Below are 19,008 nucleotides of genomic sequence, written 5' to 3' on the forward strand. Positions count from 1 at the left end.
TCATGTAGTCAGTCACACAAATGCTGCAAACCCACTGAGCCAGACAATGTAATTTTTGTCCTTAAATGTCTTAAATTTCTACTTGCTAAAGGGATAGTTCATCCAAAAATGAAAATTCTGTCTTCATTGCATATATATGGTCTTTACAACTAAAGACAGTGTTGCCTCGCACCCCATTAACTTTCGTTGTGTTTCACTGTATGGACAAAACAGATCAGTGAATCGTTGAATTTTGTGCAGTGTTCTTTTCGATGAACCCGTGTATTCAGGTTCACAAATCATACCAAATGATTCATTCGCTACTCAAGATCAGTTGTTAAACTGATTCTGACTTATTTGTTCATGAGTCACGTATAATTCAATGACTCAGTAAACCATTTGCAACAGTTTTCAACTTACCAGTTCAATGAAAAGGAAGATTATGGTAGCACTTTATTTTACAGTCCTGTTTCTCATGTAAATACTATGTACTTATAATTGTAATTGCAATAACTATGTAATAACTAGGTACTAACCCTGAACCTACCCCTAAACCTAACCCTACCCCATGTATTTACCTTGTATTACCAGAACTTAAGTACACTGTAAGCACACTAAAAGTACATGTAAGTACACGTACTGTAGAATAAAGTGCAACCAAGATTATTAATAAACTGTGACTTCAATTTGGTTGGTTCTTCGCATAAAGTGTTTGGCTTTAGAAGACTTTATAGTGCAAAAGGCATATCTTATGGTGTGTTGTTATTCATTTGGTCACTATGAATGCCGTTACATGCCAACGACGCACATGAAGATCCTTCACAATATCTTACGTTCCACAGATGAAAGAAACTCACATGAGAAACTGACAACAGAGAAAGACAGGGTGCTTTTTATGGTCTAAAACATTTTGCTACTGTTTTAGATCAAATACTCCTTAAGCTTGACAGTCCCAGCTTTAAAAATAAAGTTTTCATAATATAAAAGGTGGTTTTGTAGAGTACACGCAATGTCTGACGTGAAACATTATCTTGCGAGTAACTGAAAACTCACATATTACCTACTGTAAATGATGGCAGATTTAAGCCATATCAAGCCTGACATTATCACAGAGTGATTTGCAACTGTTCTGCTTTTCCACAAAGGAGGAAAAATTGGTGGACCGGGTATGATGTCTGTGTGAATCTCTAGAACTGGTATAGTCAGGAGGAAGTGCTTGGGTTTGTACTGCAGTGTGGATGGTGAGATGAACAGAGAGAATGTTTTATTTGTGACTTCACACAGCGAAGCCTGCCTGAGTGGGCTGACAAGCGCTCATGCTACAGTGTTGCCATGGAAACTGCAGGCTATGGTGGAGGGAGTGCAAGACAGAGGATATGAATTAAGTTCTGTCATTTTGTCATTTACTGTTGACTGCAGCGTGTGCGTCGTGGAAATGGTAACGAGACACTAAACCAAACATACTTAAGTGCTTACTAATCTTCTAGATAAGACTTGCTATTTTGGCTGTACTTCATAGCTTCCGTCAGTAATGTCAGTGTACTGTACAAGCATTTCTTCAATGTGGATTACTTTTGACTTTAAACCATCAACCATTTTCTATTTCCATGCTTAAAGATGATGAGATACGCACTGTCCTACATGTATGTAAGCCAGAGCCTGTATCAAAAGGAAAATAATGGAGTATATATTAATATAAAAATGTCTTCAAAACAATAGACAGTTCTTGCAAAAGTGAAAATTCTGTATTTAATCACCCTCATGTCAGTCTAAACCTGTGTGAATTTGTTTCTTCTGAGTGATATAAAAGAAAATATGTTGAAGAACCCTGTCCATATAATAAGAGGCAATGTGGTCCAAAACAATATTATTCATTGAGACATTTTCTCATTTAAAAATGTCCTTTGTATTTCAAAGATTAAAGAAAGTCATACAGGTCTGGAATAACATGATTTTGATTTTGTAAATAGCTTGCTTTTTGCTTCTAAATAGCAATATCACTTATTTGATTGAAATGCTTCAAAATGCAGCCATGGCTCCATCTGCTGCACAGGGACAGATCAATACACTTCACTCCAGGCCTACATTACTACATTCCTCTGTTTCTATATTTTACTTAAAATGGAAAATGTGAATATAACAATAATTTCCAGAAATGCTTCTGCGATGTAATTTGTGATTAAACTCAATCTGCTCATTGTCCATCTACTCAAAATAGATACTGTAGCAAGAGTTCACTTAGTATATATGCTTGCCCTAGTTTCACATTCCTGTTCGCCTGAAGTTCAGCTCATTTGAACATCTAAGGTTCAGTAGTAATTCCTTATTTGCCCTGCAGCAGAATAAGAACAGATCAAGAAAGAATACTAATTTAGAACATCCTCAATATCTTAGAGCTCTTAGAACAAAGAAAGGAAAAAATATTTTCATGTAAAAAAAAAAAAAATTGAGTCTGTAACATTGTTGTCTTATAGTTTTTTGCAAAATGCTAAAAAAAATAACCATAACAAAATATGGTGACAATGCTTCCAGCATTACAGCATGACACATATGTCCCTGAATATTTAACATCAAGCATGGCCAATACTTGTAAACATATACGGTGTATATATATATATATATATATATATATATATATATATATATATATATACACACACATATATATATATATATATATATATATATATATATATATATATATATATATATATATATATATATTAAACTGTGCCATAGAGAACAAAAGTACATTTCTGATGAATATCTGAATAATAATACAGCAGATAACCTTAACAACCTTAATAATGTTAACATTATCTGTAATATTACCTGATGGAGTAGTGGGTAGTCAAATATTTTGTAGTTGGAAATAGGCTGAGGGAAATAAACACAAAATAGTGTCTCTCTAAACATACAGAGAAAGAAAGCCCACTGGGAATGATAACACATTTCCGCCACCTGGGCAGAGGTTGAAAATGTTTCACTGCCTGACCAGCGCACTATGGTGACAGAGATTGTGGCCCAGTTTTTTCAGAGGCTCTGAGAGTTGAGCCAACACAGGATGTGTCTGCCTTATAAGACCATAATAGATCAACCTAATTTCAGCATGGTCACAAAAAAGTCTAATATACCAGCTGGCTATTACCATATTCTTAAGTCCCGATCACACTCACGGCAGTTTTATTGCTACTGTTGATCACAGGTTGGTGTGCATGCCACTGGATAGGCTTTGTAACTGGCCACAGCTTTTAAAAAATATGCTCACCAATGAGATGTACTGCTGGGAAAAATAAGATCTTTGACAAGAAATCAGATTTCTTGCTGCTAAAAGACATTTGTATATAAACTGCAGCAGTGCATTATCACAGTGAATAAAATTCATTTAGAATAACAGTTGCTTATATGGTTTTATCTGTTTTTATTATATCTCCTGCATGTGGGCAGTGACAAATCAGAGAACAGCCATCAAGAACTGCTTACAGTAAAAGTCTCTGTCAGTGATAGTAATTTTAAATTCTGATTGATATACGAAAATACTACTACTGTTACAAATACGCCAGGTTCCACCTCCACGCAATCACAATGCACACCCTCACCGGAATTCTAAATCACATCCACCTGATCTGCATCACCACCAAATCAACTCAGCACCATACAAGCCACACACACGCACTCAGTCATTGTCCGGTCACGGTCGCTACAAGGTCGTTCCTGTATGCTTACTATAAGGACTAACTCCTCTTCTACTCTCTCCAGCGATTCTCCGAAGACCCAAATCCCCAGTGTGCGTGTGTGTGGTTCAACCTTTACTCCAAGATGTCTTCACCCAGCCTGCACGGATCCATCCATTCACTCATCCCTAACTACCTGCTCCTCTGCTTGTGTCTGTGATAATAAACATCTTTATCTGTTACTCCTCAGCTTCCCGAGTGATCCGTAACAGATGACCGGACCAGCACCGCCAGGCACAAGCATGAGCCTCACGGACCCCTTTCAAGATCTGGTTGATGCACTCCGACGAACACTCATGGCTACACCTGCATCCCCAACACCAGCGAGCACTTCCGCCGATCATGCCAACATTTCCTCACCTGCCGTTCATGCCAGTCCCATGGCCAGGCCGGCACCCTAAAGAAAAAAAAGTCATCACTTGGCACTGGTCACCTGGGGGTCAATGAAACCCTCTAGTTGCTGAAGGAATGCTTCTGGTGGCCCAACATGGCCTTGGATGTCAGGAGGTATGTGAATGGATTTACCAGCTGCGCCATATCCAATAGCCCTTGCCATCTTCCATCAGGCAAGCTCCATCCTCTACCCGTTCCCAATCGCCCGCGGTCACACCTAGAGGTGGATTTCATCAAGGCTCTCCCGCCTTCAGATAACAATACGTGTATTCTAGTCATAGTGGATAGATTCTCTAAATCCTGTTGTCTTCTTCCTCTAAAGGGCCTACCCACAGCCATGGAAACGGCTGAATTACTGTTTAACCATGTCTTCAGGTACTTCGGCATCCCAGAAGATATCGTATCGGATCGAGGCCCCCAGTTCATCTCCCAGGTATGGAAGGCCTTCCACTCCCTCCTAGGTGTGGTCATCAGCCTATCTTCTGGGTACCATCCTCAGTCAAACGGGCAGACGGAAAGGAAGGTTCAGGAGATTGGACGCTTCCTCTGTACCTTTTGTCAAGGCCACCAGAACTCCTGGAACCAACTCCTGGGGTGGGCCGAGTACGCACAAAACCCACCACCGGACTCACTCCTTTCCAGTGCATACTCGGCTACCAACCACCTCTATTCCCCTGGTCAGGTGAACCCTCAGATGTCCCCGCCTCGATTACTGGTTCTGGGAGAGCGAGAGGGTCTGGGACGCGGCACATAGAATGAGAACGACAGCAGACCTTAGCCAATCTGAGGCCCTAATTACCAACCCGGTCAGAAGGTCTGGCTGTCCACCTGGGACATCCGCCTGTGTCGACTCTGCCGCAAGCTCAGTCCCAGATTCATTGGCCCATTCACCATCATCCAGCAGATCAATCCGGTCACTTACAAACTCCAGCTACCCCCTGAGTACCGGATTCACCCCACATTTCATGTGTCCCTTCTGAAACCTCACCATCCTTCTGTCCCTCCCTCCACAGAACCTGGCGAAGCCGAAGCCCCCCCTCCTCTCCTCCTAGATGACGGCGCAGCCTACAGAGTCCATGACATCTTGGACTCCCGGCGGTGTGCTGGACAACTGGAATACCTAGAGGACAGGGAAGGATACGGTCCAGAAGAACGCTCCTGGATCCCACGGAATGACATCCTGTATCCTACCTTACTCTATACCTTCCACTCCAATCATCCTGCCCGACCTGCTCCCAGGGGAAGAGGACGTCCACCACGTGGACCCAAATCCCCAGTGTGCTTGTGTGTGGTTCACCTTCACTCCAAGACGTCTTCACCCAGCCTGCACGGATCCATCCATTCACTCATCCCTCACTACCTGCTCCTCTGCTTGTCTCTGTGATAAACATCTTTATCTGTTACTCCTCAGCTTCCCGAGTGATCCGTAATAACTACATTTAATCACTTTTTTATTAATTGAATAAAACATGCTTACTGAATGAAAGTATTAATAAATTAAAAAAAAGAAAAAAAATCCTATATATATCAAACTTTTGAATGGTAGTAAATTTTTGGCATGTTATGCAAAATAGAAGGACTTGGTAACTCGATTCTACTAAACTACTCTCAAGCTCCAAGGATCACAGGTCTTATCATGCAAATGCACCATCAGCTTTGCTTTACAGGTTTGCATATAGAGTACAAGTTAGAAGTTGAGGCTATTCCAACCCACTGTGCATAAACAATATGCAAATAAAACTACAAGTTTCTCTCTGCAAACTACTGCATAATAGTTTAAAAGGGGCTTTTTTTGCACTAAGCTGGATCTGGAATACTTCCTGAAAATCTAAGAAATATTATATTATTTTTATATATATATTATATTTCTCATTGCGAGGAATGTTTATAATTTAGTCTAATTATTTATAATTAACATAATTATTTGGGGACAGTAATGCCGTCTTAAAAATAACACTTGATGTGGATTTACAGTATTGTGACATCCGCTTGTGTATTGAAGCAAAGAGCTTGTGGATTTTAAAAACATCTACGTACGAATATTTGAGTAACATGTGAGCCGTCCTGGTGATATGTGAATCTTCACAGGTCATGTTGTGTCATCAACTGTGTTTGGGAAGGCATTTCGGTTGGAATTCATATTACGAATAAGACAAAGCGACAAATTTGGGGGGTGGGTCTGATCAGGAATCAACCCCCTATTTTTTCTCTCCTCCCACAATCAGCCTGCCTCTAGACTGTTTTAATAAGAAGCTGTGAAGCAGGAGAGGGTGCATTGATTTGTCCCGATGCGGTCTACTCAAGCTTGCCGCAAACCCACAATTAGTCCCGCATTTCCAATGATCCAACCTCCACTATAAATAACATACTCTTCAATAACATTTCATGCATTTTACATTTAGATTCAACAACGTAATTCCCACCTAATGGTAACAGTGTAATAATTAAGACAGAAGTTTACAAAATAATTACATAGAGTACAAAAAATATGAACTGAATACATTTCAAACCTACTAATTCCCCTTTAGAATTTACATGAATACTTTATTTATTTGCTTGTTTCTTTGCCATATTTAGCTTTAAAAAACGTATAAAGAAAGCACAAACCAGCAAGGGCAATTTTGAATGCCCTTTTTAACTTAAAACTACAGTATCTCGAACTTTACATACTCTAACAAACAAAGAGTAACTTCATATAACTTGGTTTTAATAAATAATATGTTACTACAAATTCAAAATGTACACTATTGTTAAAAAGTATTTTTTTAAGAATTGAACAATTTTAAAATAAGTGTTCAATAAATTTGTGATTAAAGGGGACCTATTTTGCCCCTTTTTATAAGATGTAAAATAAGTATCTGATGTCCCCAGTGTGTGTATGTGAAGTTTTAACTCAAAATACCTTACAGATTATTTTTTTATAGCTTGTTAAAATTGCCACTATTGTCAACAATATTGTGACAATTGTCAAAAGAGGGCGGAGCTTCAAGAGTTCAATCTGGCAATAGCTAGCCTTTGCAAATAAACACTCAACACAAAACTTGCTCTGAACTCAAGATCCATCAAGAACTGTTTTATGTTAAAACGCAGTGTCTGTCAACTTTCGTGGGTGGGACCTGTGGCTAATGTGACGTCACATTAGCAGCTGTGCTGAAAACAGGCCGTTGAGAGACACTCGTTTTTATTTATGGGGATTTAAAAATATTTCAGTATTTATGAGAAGAAATATTTATAATAATATAATATTTCTAGACTGATTTCTGAAGCATCTTGTGACACTGAAGACTGGAGTAATTTTCAGCAGGCAAGATGAGAATACTACTCTAAAATATATTAAAATATAAAACAGTTAAATTACCAGAATTTCAGAATCTCCGATTTTACTGTATTTTTGATCAAATAATGCAGCTTTGGTAAGAGACTTCTTTTTTAAAACAAAATTGTATACTTATTTGAATAAATTTGATTTGTATTCATAAAAGTATAAATACTATTTGTTGGTTGCCAGTAATGCCAAAGTGTAAGGTAAAATAACAGTCCGTATGTCTTAAAAAATAAACTGTAAGCATCAAATAGAACTAAAACATGAATTCATATTGGAAGATAAAAACATGAGATGTGACTTGAGAAGAAAACCTGAGAAGTGAGAAGTGACTTTGCAACCTCATTTCAGAAACCCCATCATACACCACCGGTCCAATATAGCTACACATCTAATGCCCTTGCTGCAGGTAGAAAAGTGAATGATAGATTAAGTGGATAAACATGCTGAATAGCTTTTACTAATTTCTTCAGAAATCTCCCTCAGCCGTCAGTCACCCTCCTCACACACAGCAGGTGCCGCTCTCAGCCTGCCATTGCAGTAGAGCACAACTAGAAGCCGCCACTCTCTGTCTCTCTCCGTAGAGCAAGCTCTTACACTGCAGACGCCCACACAACACTGAAATGAAACCTTGTCTGTAGGCTGAAGTGCTGAAAAACTGTCTTTTCTGCCAGCATACAGAGAATCATGAAAGACAGACAGACAGACAGAGAATCAGAAAGAGCAAATATGGTTTCTTCATAACCTCAACGCAACATTCCTGAGGTGAATCTAAGTAGGCTGTAGACCACAAGTCATCGAGGAACATAGATTACGCTGCAATTGCTGAAAATTCTGCATCACGCAGACATTCTTACCTACAGCGATGATTCAAAAGGTGAAAACTTGTGGGTGTTTCCATGACTGGCAAACCACAGCACAACACACAACAGATGGGAAAGTAACACTTCAACAAACACTTCAACAAAGAACCATTATGTCCACTGTGAAGACCTAGTTGTGAAGTCACATAGTGAGTAAGGGTGTTCCAGATCTGCAAGAATAGGCGATAATTATATTAAAGTGCTAAACCTCCAGCATTCCGCTGTGTATGTGTGTGTGAGAGAGTGTTTATGTGTAGGCAGGCCTTTCACACAGAGATGATGCTGCACCATGGAAACCTGTGCTGATATCTGCAGCTAATTATGCAGCGACCCGCTCACAGATATGAAGAGGAAAAAGCACCACGGAATTCAAGTGCCAGCTCTGGCTGCCTCCATTCTCCACACCACTATAGAGAGGGAGAAAATGTGTGTATAAAAGAGAGATCAAGAGTAAAAACTTAAAAGAGTAACACGTGGCATGATGTAATCCAGCAAATGTAGTAGAAATCCTAAAACTACAAATACAAATATTTAAAAATGATTGAAGAGCAGTAGTATATTGGGCATGATGAAACTAGGTTAAACGCTTTAAACAACTTCATGCATTAATAATTTGATTAAAACAACTGTATGAAGTTAAGTTTATTTTTACAACTCTGGAGCCCCTAGTTATGTGACTGGAATCTTAATTACTATGGATAGCAGTATATGATGCAGAAATATATAAATCCGTCCTTTTCACAAAATTTTCATACCAGCTCCCCAAACATACATACATACTAGCAGAAAGTAATTTTGCATTGGTTAGCCACATCTAAATTTTTTTGTATGTTGAGAATTTTAATAAGTCTCTCCTTGATATAGGTACATTATGATTAAAAAAGCTGAGTATTTTCCATGGGACAAGCTATGTAGGTCGGGGTGACCTAGTTGACAGAAGACCTACTTTAATCTGATTGGCTTTATCAAGGCGATCCAGTCCCTGCACTGTTGCTTCCCTGTTCTGTTTATGTATCATTAATCCTGAAATCATCATAATATACTCTGAAACATGAAGCCTCAAATGGACCTGTACGCATAATTTAATGCATCACAACTGTGACTCACACGAATATTAAATATATATAGAAAAAAAGGTTTTCTTTATTCTGAACGCGCAAATAATTTATTACTAATATTTTCTGCTTTTCCTCAACACGAAAGACCCAGATAATTTAGCTGACACTTATTGGCCTGTTGCCCAGTCAAGATGGTTTCAGATGGATTTCTAGAGGCAAATATCCCTAGGGTTTGGTGACCTTGTCAGGGAGCAATGAACCTCTCCAAGGCAATGATTTTTCTTTCTTTTTATCATTTCAAACTATGTATGCAGACATTGAGGATGTTACTTTGCCATTTAATAGAAACATTTCGGTTAAATAACAGTTAGAATCAAGACTAGTGCATTCTAAATGCCCACTGAGCTCCATCAAGCAAAATTATTTTGATCTGTGTCCAAATAGTTTTGTTGTTTTCTGTTAATATATCAATAGAATAATCAAACTTTTCATGTAAATAACATTAACGTAAATTTATTGTATGTCTCTGTCTAAATGCTTATTTTTCTGATACATGCAACCAAAATTAGAAACAATCCTGCATCTACAGAGTATAAGATTACAGTATATTGTTATGTTAATGTACTGTATAGTAATTCTATTAACAAAATACAATTAAGTAGTTCTTGGCGATGTATCTACAGGAAATCAATTTCAACTTTTGCACTAAAATTCAAATTCGTGATTACTGTATATCATGCGTCCACAGAGTTTGCCCTTCTCAGAAAACTCTGGAAACACATTTATTAACCTGCTAGCTTAAACCACTTTGCTGTTATTTATTTAGCTGGTTATTATGCATGCTAAATATTCTCAAGTTAACATTTAACAACACAAATCAATCAAATTGGTCCCATGGAGTTCTCAAAATTATTATTCAATAAAACAAGGAGGCTGTTCTGACAAGACTAACAAACCTCTAAAACTGCATAAATTGCATAAAATGTGACTTTAGTTTCTCAAAGTGTTCTGTATATATACTCTTGTTCTGTCTTAAAAATGCAATGTCCCTTACACATTTACAAATACGCAAAATACACATGTATGATTCTTTTAAATGTTCTGTTACCCATCCCCTCAGTGGGATGGAAAAGTAATAGATTAATTTATGTCAAGAGTGCACCTCAGAAATCTACATCTTAACAAGATGTTTCTCACTTTTGTCACAAAAAGTCTTTTTCTGTGTTTTTTTCTTTAGCAATCCCATTTTAGAAATAATCAGATATTATAGATCAATTGGAAACTTAAAATCTAAAAATCCATCCTTTGAAACCATTTTAAAATCAGACATTGCATTACCATGAAAATGGTACATCAAAAACATGTTCCAAAATGTTTTATGTCATGAATTATAAAAATGTAAGTTTGGATTGTGCACTTTCACGTCTATGTTCACAAATGTGAGTGACATTTAAGGGGTTAACTAGTGAATATGCATTTAAAACCCCACAGAAATCAGCACACCATGAACTAAAATGATTTGACAATAATGCAGCTGTTTTTTTTTTTTTTTTTTTTTTTTAAAGCAGATAAATTACATAATATCTTAAATTGTTCCACTTTGCCTGTATTAACCCTGTAACACATTTCTGACAAGTGAGTGAATAACATTACAGTGCATTTGTTTCTGAAAAGTGCAGGCTTTTGGGGGTAACAAAACCTAAGCATACACATTTAAAGGTGTTAATTACCTCAAGTAATCCTTAGCTATAAGTTACAGTGCCAACCTTAACCTGGACTAAAATGCCTAGACTGCGTTTTTGAGTAAATTCATAGTTTTGACGCTAAAAATGACCGGAAAGACTGCGAACAACTATGTTAACTTGAGCTACTTAGCAAAAACCCGTTATGCACCTGAACTCCTTTGGGACAGAGAGATCAATACTCAATCAGAGGTGGATCTGAACATTTGAGACATGACACCCGCATCATGCGCAGAGCTCTGCTGCTGACTTTGAGTGGGCGTACTTTCATTTCAGACAGCTGCGACTCTGCGACTGGCACTATAATAAACTTTAGGGAGCAAAAGACACATATAAAACATGCACTTAATTCGTACGTACCACATGGAGCAGTTGGACCATTTTGGGACCGAATGGACAAGGTTAGAAAAAGACGTTTTCCAAAAAAGAAAAAAAGAAAAACGGATTTCGGCTCCCTCACTTCCAAAAATAAAAAATAAAAAAATCCAGTGGAAATAACAATGGATGTCGGGTTTAATGAAACACAACAGAATTCTCTATGTTATGAACCATTGTGCCTCCTTGTAGACCGTCTCCATCCTCTCTGCATCGTCGGTGCGGTCCAGTGCAATGGCTGCGCGCGTGTATACGGTGGTCTGCAGACGGACTCCCACGACGTCAATCAAACAAGTTCACCTACGCTTCACTCCTGAGTGCGAGGATTGGTTATGGAGTTGCGTTATGTCTGAAATCATAAATTATGCTCTCCGCGGCGCCACATTATTCATGTCATGGCACCTCCTGCTCGCGCATGTGTTTACAGGCCACGTGAGTTCGCCGCGCGCTCATGATATTGAGGGACTTAAAATGTTTCAAGGATTATTATTCCTAAAGCACAATCGTACTGTCAGTAGGCAGTAAGCACGAGGTGGCCGGTAATTAACATTATTAAGTAAGCCTAACAAAAAAAAAGAAAAAAACTTCGATTCATACAAAATGGCAAGTTATTAAGTATCAAGTCATTAATCTTTGGATATGCTATATTAACGCACATACTCAAAAGCGATGATTTCCACAGACTGCTTGAGACCCCAAAGAGGAGACAAAACGATGGGTTACGTTTGTTAAATGTAAAAATTATTTTTCAACATCAGTAACCACAAAACAAAAGTCAGATTAGGTAGGGGGGTTCAAACAGTAGTGCATAGCAGCAATGACAGGGTCGTGGCTCCTGGGTTTGATTCCCAAGAACTGATGAAATGCATACCTTGAGAAGTAGCCTACATATAAAATGCTTTGTATAAACAATTGTATAACAAACTGCCAACTGCAGTATAAATGTGAGAGAAGCTGGTGTACCCTAGTTTGAAATCCAACACTCCACAAATGCATAAGTAGACTGTTTGTTATTATATCGCTTGTCCTAGTGTGTGAAAATATTGAGCAGTGAGAACTTTAACGCTCTGTGATATTCATTATACTGTTTCAGCCATCATTACCATGGCAACTATGGATCATGCATAAAATACACCAGTGAGCTAAATTAATTTTCCTTTTCAGTGAGCAACAGTAATGTTGTATTACTTTTCCATCACAAATAATAGGTAATACAGTGAATGGTCTACAATGTATTATAGTTTAGACTGAGCTATTGGAAGTTGTTTTGCGTTACATAAAGGGACAGTGGGGATCTACTCATATCTATTTTTTATATAGGCCTAGTTTATAAAATTAGCGTATTAATGTGATATTATGCAATGAGTCATTAAAAGCCTTAGTAGTACTTTAAAATTTGGACACCGCAGTATAGATTAAGCACAAAGACTGAACCACCAGTGACGCTGACAGTTTTCTCATGATCAAATATTATATTTCAAGCCATTGAGAGTCTGAATGAAGTTCCTTGAATAAGTAGACTTCAGTTACATTCTCTTTTCCCATATTACAGTAAGCATCAGCTGAGAGAAATACACATGAAATACTGATGTATGCACTGTAAAGCAATTGTTAGGAGATTGTCTGACTTAAGATGATTCTGCTTTATTTTACAGTTGCTTAGCAACAGCCTGATCTCTGAGAAGTGCAATGCAGAAGGAATGAATCTAACTCTTTAAAAATGTTCATGCTCATTCTTTATTTTGTCCTTGACTTTGAACCAGCTTGAATTTTATGTTTCATAGGCAATGCTCATTATTAATTTTAGATACAGAATGCAGAGAACATTGGTCCCATCTCTGTGAGGTTCTTATGAGCAATAAATTTAACAGTTTTCTGTCTATCCCTCTTAGTTGTGGGTATTAGAGGTAAACACACATACACACACACACACACAAATGCACAGGATGGAGGACAAAACCTGATGTAATTCACACAACTAATAGAGGCATGAGTCAAAATCTGACAATGGGGAAAAAGGAAGACAAATTAAGTGATAATTAGAATGAGCTACTACACTCCATCTTTCTCACAAAAGTTATCAGTCCACACCTGGAAGTCTTGATTGTGCACGATAGAGTCGAGGTGAATGGACTAGCCACTGCGCTGATTAGCTTATATATGTGTGTGTGTGTATATATATATATATATATATATATATATATATATATATATACACACACACACACACACACACACACATATATATATATATATATATATATATGAAGAGTTCAGATGCAAAAGCCTCTAAATGCCATCTGAAATTTTCATCTAAAATTGGGATTTTTATCAAGCTCCTATGCTTAGCTTGAGTCATTTTACTTTAATGGCAATGTGCAGGTCCTTTGTCAGACTATTAAAGTGAAATAACTGAAAATAAATATAGGAGCCTGATATAAATCAAAATTTTAGATGAAAATTTCAGATGGCATTTAGAGGCTTTTGCATCTGAACTCTTCATATATATATATATAAATTATTTACTGAAATAAGTGGTTTTGAAATGAACTGCTTTAAGAATAACTGAACACATTGTTCCTATATTATGACTGAAAAGAAATCTAAATGTTTAAAAGTAAGTGAGGTTGTGGTGTTTCTATGGCAGTACACCAAGGACAGAATGCTCGCATCCACTCAGCACTGCCAGTGTGTCAAAACTTCTTTTCTAGTGCTACTCTAGACATTACAGCAAACCTGTGTGTGTGTGTGGGGGGGGGGGGGCATGTTTTTGTGACATATCAGGACACAACTTTGTATAATGACATGGGTGTGACAGAGGTATTACAAGGAGAGGGTGACTTATGAGGACATAGCCAATGTCCCCATTCTTCAAAATGCTTATAAACCATACAGAATGAGTTTTATTTTTTTTATTTTTTTTGAGAAAGTAAAAATGCACAAAGTTTCCTGTGAGGGTTAGGGTCTAGGTGTAGGGTTTGTGTAAAAACCATTATGCCTATGGGATGTCCCCACTTTTCACAAAACAAAATTGTGTGTGTGTTCTGTATGAGGTTAAATCAGAAGAATAGTTCACCCAAAAATGAAAATTTGCTGAAATTGTACTCACCCCCAGGCCTTCCAAGATGTGAGTTTGTTTCTTCATCGTAATCGATTTGGAGAAATTAGCAGCACATTATTTGCTCACCAGTGGATCCACTGCAGTTAATGAGTGACTTCAGAATGAGAGTTCAAAAGAGACTTCAAACTTAACAATAATCCACAAGTAGTCCACATGACTCCAGTCTATCAATTAATATCTTGTTAAAGTAAAAAAAAGCTGTGTGTTTGTAAGGAAAAACTTTTAATTGTTGCTTCTGGCCAGAAGTAAAAATCTGTTATAATAATACTGCTACCTCCAGTAAAAAAGTCCTCCCCTGTTGTCCTCTCACATCAAAACTAAAATACATTTTTATTTAGATCTGTGCATATTTCTTTCCTGGTTCAGATACTTTTTCACTGTTTAAAGCAATATCATACATAGAAGAATATTTTAGCAGGAATCAACCGTTTGAAGTTAAAATGCCTTGATGGATTTGTTTATTCAGCAAATGTTAAAGTTTGGGTGAACTATTACTTTAATGTGAAAGTAATTAGTGTGAACAGAATATGACCGAGATGTTTGTTATAGTGTAAATAAAAGTCTGTAAAACATGGACACCTGTATAAGTCTATCTAATTTTTGTCTTAATGGTTGGTAAATTTCACTAAAATCAGTAAAGCTTTACTACATTTAAACATGTGGCAGAAACTTATCCAAAACAACTTGCATGGCATTCAAGACACACATTTTACAGTTGGTATATCCTGAAATTCAATCCTACAAGCTTGGTGTAGAGAACCATGCTGTACCAATGTATGCATATGGAACCTGATTTTAATTACTTTGAAATATTTACACAAGCAGTTTCTAAACCTAATGTGGTAATTCATGTGGCAATTTGGATAATTTACAGAACTATTTCATTTTATGCAAGCATGGGGAGAGCTGATGAGAAAAACTACTGGTTTAGAGGTCTCTAATCACCTGTTGCTGAATATGTAAATGCTCTTTTGCATTTTTGGCTGTCACTGACGATAAAACTACGGATAGACTTGCTTGCTTTTCTCACCCAGTGCTTTAAAAAAAACAAAGGTTTTGCTGTACCTTCAATATAATCGACCCTCTATTGATAGTCCAGATCTTGGTCCAACTAAGATCTTCTGAGAGATGACAGATACATCTAAAACAGGTGTGAAACCAAGAAAGACCAAGAAAGTGGGAAAGAAACCAAGAAAGACCAAGAAAGTGGGCAGCTCAGTCTGCAAGCCTATCATAATATATTTCTGAGGCATATCATGCATTCTGAATTAGGCTAGAGTAGGATACTTCAGACAGTACTTGTACAAGAACCATCTGGCAAAGAAGAAAAGAAAAACAAAGTGAATCAAATGTCCACTGGGAACTCGTTTTCACAGAAATGAAACTATTATGAACAGGACAGAAGAATCAATAGAAAGTTGCCCTTGAGTGACCTCTCTGGCAGCAGATATCACATTATATGTCTTTGAAATGTATTGATTCATGATTTTTATTGTGAGAAAACTACATTAAATTTGTGAGAATATATTATTTTCCATATTTGATTTATGTTATTAAAGTTTGACAAATTCTCATAAAATATAAATTTTCTATGATTGTGTCAAAAGCATGTCAAAACACATCACAGATCAAAAAGGCAACCTGTAAAATATTTTAATGATAGTTCGAATGACCCTCCCCCTCACTGCCAAAGGGCCAGTTTTGTTACGGTATTCAGGTACAGGAGACTGGAATAACAGGAGAACACAGTTTATTATGGCACAAGCAGAGGAGCAGGTAGTGAACAGTGAGGATATGGTGATGGAGGTGGAGATGAATGGATCCGTAGGTGATGAACACAAGACGCTGGAGGTAGAGGACACACACATGCACACGCACATGATGGATACTGGGAGACTGGAGATCGCTGGAGAGAGGTAAGCAGAGAGATCGGTTAGTCCTTTGAGTAAGCAGGCAGGTATAGACCTTGTTGCAAACGTGACGGGATGGTGACTGGGTGCATGTGTGTGGTTTTTATGGGAAAGGGTGATTGCCAGTGAATGAGTAGTAGGTGGGAGTGATTATTCAGGTGAGGGAGTGCGCTGTGATTGGTTGGTGCTGGAGCCTGGCGTGTCTGTTACAAGTATTTATAAATTTATTATTTATTTTAATTTCTTCGTAATAATCAAGCGTTATCAAATAACGACAGCCATTTATTCAAATTTTTTCTAGAAAATTTTTGATTTGCCCTGACCTGAAAACTAACATCTGATTAGTTTGTTCCTTTGGCTCAGTGGTAGTGCAAAGGTTATGGGTTCGATTCCCAGGGAACACACATAGAACAGTCACACATCTGAATGTTTCAGCGTTTCAATGGTTCAGTAACCCATTCATAAAGGCATGCACTTGCCTCATTCTCCAATGAATCAGGCTTTTGAACTAACCCTTTGAATGAATTATGCTACTCAATGACATACTCATTAAGACATTTGCTGCCACCTACTGGCGGTTTATTTCATATTTAAAAATAGCTTGTATTCCCCCCCCCCCCCCCCAACATTACATATTGGCAGAGGTGGATAGAGTACCCAAAAACTTTACTCAAGTAAAAGTAAAAGTACTTCTAGAAATATTTACTCAAGTAAAAGTAAAAGTACTAGTCTTGAATAGTTACTTGAGTAAGAGTAAAAGAGTATCGGATAAAAAATCTACTCAAGTAGTTAGTTACTAGTTACTTTGGGTCATATATACTGAGCCTATTTTTATTTAGATATATAGATAAAATGTATGTAATGTATGTGTGTGTGTATAAATGTAGGCCTATATATTTCATCAGCCTTTACTCCAATTTATGTAATTTATTATAAAACCCTGTCTGTTTACTTAAGTAACAGATATAGGTGTCATGCCATAACATATTTTTAATACGACTGACTTTATATTAAATGTGAATTTAACATTGAAAGTTAATGTGATATAAATATTGCTACTAATCTTTCATTGTTCAGAAAGAGAGCAAATAACATTTACATTATTAAAGATCATTTTCACTGACAGTCTAGATTTCAATCACTCTCAGAAACTCCCATTAAAATCACTGAAACTGTTAACACTGTGAAATCAATATCTTAATTATAGATTCTGCTCTTTGTTGTTTCTGGCGAGAGAATTCGCCAGAAAGGTATTGTGAAGGAAGCACCGGCATTTCAGCGATGACTCATCTGAACGCCTCTGATTGGCCATTGCATTCAAAAGCTAAACAGAATCGTGTGTGATTGGTTATAATACGCAGCGCTGTAAAAACGCGTCTGTCTCTGCCTCAGCGCTAAATTCAGATCACAGATCTGAATTTAGCAGCTGATGATATGACTTGCTGAACGTACTCGCACCGGTGTGACTGTATTAAAATTAATCAAATCTTAATCGGCTATTTTTTGTCTTTTGGAAGCTGCATTCAACTTGACTCCCCTCTGTTATAAGCCACACACGTACAACAAACTAATGTCAGTGGTATGGTGTACTGTAATCGAATGTAGCCCAAGTTATTACCTGTTGAACAGTAGACAGCACACGCGGTGTTCATCTAATAAGTATCTCCATCGCAAGCAAATAATAGCCTTTGCAGATTTGCTTTCAATTCAGTGCAGTTCCATAGCCCCGTTTTCAACGCTACTGATATTCTTAAACGTTACAACTCTGAATGAACCGCTTCAGACGCTCAGCGCGTGCGGCAGGGAACTGAATGACTCATTCAAACTGATTCATGAAACAATTCACTCGTTTGCCCTTTGAACAGAATTGATTTTAAAGAATGAATCATTTGCGAATGGGCATCGCTCATTTCCCACAGAAAAGTAGATGGCGCGTTTGGAGATAAACTGAAGAATTTATTGCATTAAGATAAAGTAACGAGAGGTGCGTCGCCCACAGTAACGAAGTAAAAGTACAGATTTTTCCCCCAAAATTTACTCAAGTAAGTGTATAAAGTACCCATTTTTAAATATACTCCGAAAAGTATTAGTTACCCCAAAAATTACTCAAGTAAATGTAACTCGTTACTACCCACCTTTGCATATTGGTATATTAAATAAAAACATTATTTAATATCAAAGAAGAACTCTGTAATTTCTGACCATTATGCGTCAGGTGGAACCAAACTGTAAAGGGGGGAACTAGTTTCAGTGTGGTGACATATGTTCCTCTGTGCTGGTGCTCCATTCACCTGCTCCATTCTCCATTGCGATTAATTAATTACCTTAAAACACGTATTAAGGGGGGGGGGGGGGTACAATGCTGTTTTATGCATTCAGAGTTGTTTAGACTGTTAAAAAGTTGAATTCTCATAACAATTTGGACGTATGTGGCTCTTTATGATGTAAACTAGTGTGGAACTCCTTATATGGGCATTTCTCGTCAGGAGTGAGAGCGAGATCGCGCCCATC

At 37.5% G+C, this 19,008-nt stretch overlaps 1 protein-coding gene across 1 annotated transcript in view; it reads right to left on the reverse strand.

The window, feature by feature from the left end:
• LOC128015601 (leucine-rich repeat-containing protein 7) overlaps positions 1–11,866 on the reverse strand; it is a 125,610-nt gene extending 113,744 nt beyond the window's left edge. The window contains exon 1 of the mRNA XM_052599570.1: positions 11,452–11,866. The gene's annotated coding sequence lies outside the window, so the exon portion shown is untranslated. The remainder of the gene's footprint in view (positions 1–11,451) is intronic.
• Positions 11,867–19,008: the final 7,142 nt, after the last annotated feature.

The sequence above is a fragment of the Carassius gibelio genome, chromosome A6, assembly GCF_023724105.1.
Source record: "Carassius gibelio isolate Cgi1373 ecotype wild population from Czech Republic chromosome A6, carGib1.2-hapl.c, whole genome shotgun sequence".
Taxonomy (NCBI): domain Eukaryota; kingdom Metazoa; phylum Chordata; class Actinopteri; order Cypriniformes; family Cyprinidae; genus Carassius; species Carassius gibelio.